Below are 3,226 nucleotides of genomic sequence, written 5' to 3' on the forward strand. Positions count from 1 at the left end.
GTTATTTTATTGTTTTTGTTGTGTCTTTTTATCACCCGCGTTCAATCACCATTTCGTGTGCATAGATATATATGTATGCAGCTCCCAAACTGTGAAACTTCTTGCAGAAAACTAAACTCTACTGCTCTAGACGATAGTTCTCAGAACTGTGTGACGTGCCCCTAGAGGAACGTGGCTGTTGACTATTTATAGAGTAAACAGGATGCGCTGCTCTCGGTGTTTGCTCCACGGATGACTGATGCAACACTGCGATCGGACGCGGCGGCACACAGCAAGCAAACGCCTCAGTCAGTGCAGTCCGACCCGACTCCGAGGCGGTGTGCACGATACTGTCCGATCGATACTCCGAGTGCACAAGGACTTTACGGTACCAAAGATTCTGTAGCCTAATAGAGAATCTTTGACCTTGCTGTCGGCCTATACCTATAAAAGACTATAACCTCTTTGCGACTGCAGCAGTTCTGGTAGGCTAGACCAGTGAGATAGGCTACAGTCGAAACTGCTCTAACGACCACCTGGATAAGGATATCACAACTTGTACAAACGGTCACTTTCCATCCCCATCTTCCCCCTTCCCCGCTTCCCCCACCCTTGCATTATTTCATTCGTTTTGTTTTTGAACATTAAAAAAAAAAAATACAAAAGATCAAGTGGTTCGGACACCTCACGCGGATGCCCTCAAACCATCCTGCTCTGAGAGCATACAACATTAAATATTCTGGCTGGAGAGCCAGAGGAAGACCAAGGCGACGATGGAGTGAATCTATAGCAGACATCCTCACAGCTCATGGGATGTCCCTCCTACAGGCCACTCGCCTTGCTGCAGACAGACGCCTGTGTCTCCCCGCGACACCCACCGGTACAAGCGGAAGAAAAAAAAGTAAAGTAAAAAGTTATTTTTAAATATATTTTATTAACGTACAATGACATTGCGGAAGACGCCGACCTATCTAAGACGACCACTTTTATCTTCAACAGAGAATGGCTGTCTTAGACAATGTCGACTGTTCATGTAACGGTCCTAATCATAAAGTCAGTACAAACTATCCTGAACTAATACGCGCATTGTGGACCCCGAAGTGGTCTCTGGGGGGGAAAAAAGCAGGTTCTTCAGCTGACCCTCTCCCATACACCCACAATTAACGTGTGTCTTACTGAACTCAGTAACTGTATTATCATCAACATCATCATCATCCGGTGCCTTGCCGATTGGCGTGGGCGATCATGGACCTCCACTTCACTCTGTCTTGTGTTGCAGCCACAGAATTCTACATTAAGTGTAGAATTTTGTGGTTGCAGCAATGGTGTCTGGTGTTCTTGCTGCTCCTGGCCATGTTGTCATCTTGTCCAGTATCTTTTCCCTCTGTCTGCCTCTGTCTCTCTTTCTATCAAACTTGCCAGTTGTTACAATATTCTCCAATGCTTCTTTCCGCATTGGGAGTCAGAAGCTTTCTTATATTCGTCACAAACTGTCTTCTACAATTTGCTTCAACCAAGGCTTCTTCATTTGTTTTTCTAGCTGTCCATGGGATACGCAAGTTCGAGTTCTACACACTTGCAATGTAACCCAATTAGGCTATATAAGAGCCGAAGATTAGAGGTCTTAATATAGTAATATGCAAAAAAAGGAAGGAGAGATAAGGGCGATAATAAGATGTTTTATAGAAAAGAAGGGGCAAACCAGTCATTAGAGCACCTGCCAACCACCCACCAGGGCCACTTAATTATTGCACACGTAAAGTGAACAAAAAACACTCCAAAAAGTTCATTGCTCTTATAAGCTCTAACCGGGCTTTTAGACGGATTTTTATTTAAAACAGGCTCTTATACATAGACATCAGGCTATGGGGAAGCAATTCATATTATAATCAAGGCTAATGTGAGCTCTAAGGCGAACTCGGCGTCGTGCTCAGGGTGGAGACCACGTTATATTTTCCATGTCAACACCACGCGATGTCATCAGGCTCTCGTCAATTTTTGGGCATGTAGAGTTATTGGTATCATCTTAAAGCTTGTTCATGTGTCTTTCTTTAGATGAAAAAAATATCCATTTATCTTGAAAACAAGTCGATAAATTTGCCAATGAAGGAGGAGGGGGGTAACCTTGTTTCAGATTATAAAAATGCTGAGAAAATGGCCTCCAAAAATACATCATTTCCTTCGCTTGAGAGTCCCTGGAATCTGAACATTTACATTTTTTGTCTTCAATCAGCGTTTTTCAGTAAGATCTACACAGAAATGCGTGCGTTCTTTAATGGACCTGAAAGGGGTTGAGACAAAAAAATCGATAAAAATTCACAATCCTGCGAAAAAAAATGCTTTTTTTCTCACTTTGATTATTTTGATGAGCGCCTGATTTCACCATGCTGCCTCATATATTATAGGCCATACCAATGGCAGGAATTTATTGGCTGGGTAAAATTCTCCTTTCTACAGAGTTATATTTTTACCCAATCAGAACTGTGTGTAGGGGGAGGGGTGGGTAAACATTGGATGCTTATGATATTATGAAAGTTCTTTTTGTGCTTGGAGACGGCTGACGGATAATTGTAGCTTTGATGCTATTAATTTGATATGTCCTTGTACACAGAATTTGATGATAGTAGACCACCTTTTTTTCAAAGGAGGATACTGATGAAATATATTACTTCTTATAACATCATACCTTAATCTTTTAATTAAAAAAAAAAACATAATAGAGGCCCTACAATGTAAATAGAGATCTATGTATTTTGAAGTACTTGATCAAAAGATCGTGAGTATTAATATCGTTCATATCGTATCCCATTCTAGACATATATCGATACCTGCCTAGCTCCTGTGCGCGGGCGAGCCGTCTCAACAAACGAGAGAGAAAGAGGAAGAGAATTTGACCAATAAGCATCCACCGAGAGTTTTATGTGTACAACGTTGTGGTCTTCCAGAACTTGCCGATTGTATACTAGACTCAAGGACTAGACTAGATCTAGGCTTAGCGAAGTAGATCTAGATTAGATAGTGTTTCTAAGCATTCTCTGGTTCCACGTACTTATTTATTAGCAGAGCCTGATCCGAGTTGGTGGAGAGTGTTTCGCTGATTTTTTCAAGTTCACATACCACTGTCAGAGGTAAGTGTTTTAAATTAGGTCTATTTATGTATACACAGCTATACACAATATCATACACACACGCGCACACACACACACACACACACACACACACACACACACACACACACACACACAAC

At 41.8% G+C, this 3,226-nt stretch overlaps 1 protein-coding gene across 1 annotated transcript in view; it reads left to right on the top strand.

Annotated features, from left to right (window-relative positions):
- The first annotated feature begins 2,894 nt into the window (after window positions 1-2,894).
- Window positions 2,895-3,226, top strand: part of LOC101859835 (zinc carboxypeptidase) — a 21,689-nt gene continuing 21,357 nt past the window's right edge. Inside the window, exon 1 of the mRNA XM_005090368.3 lies at window positions 2,895-3,107. The gene's annotated coding sequence lies outside the window, so the exon portion shown is untranslated. The remainder of the gene's footprint in view (window positions 3,108-3,226) is intronic.

This window comes from Aplysia californica, unplaced genomic scaffold, assembly GCF_000002075.1.
Source record: "Aplysia californica isolate F4 #8 unplaced genomic scaffold, AplCal3.0 scaffold00016, whole genome shotgun sequence".
In the NCBI taxonomy this organism is placed as follows: domain Eukaryota; kingdom Metazoa; phylum Mollusca; class Gastropoda; order Aplysiida; family Aplysiidae; genus Aplysia; species Aplysia californica.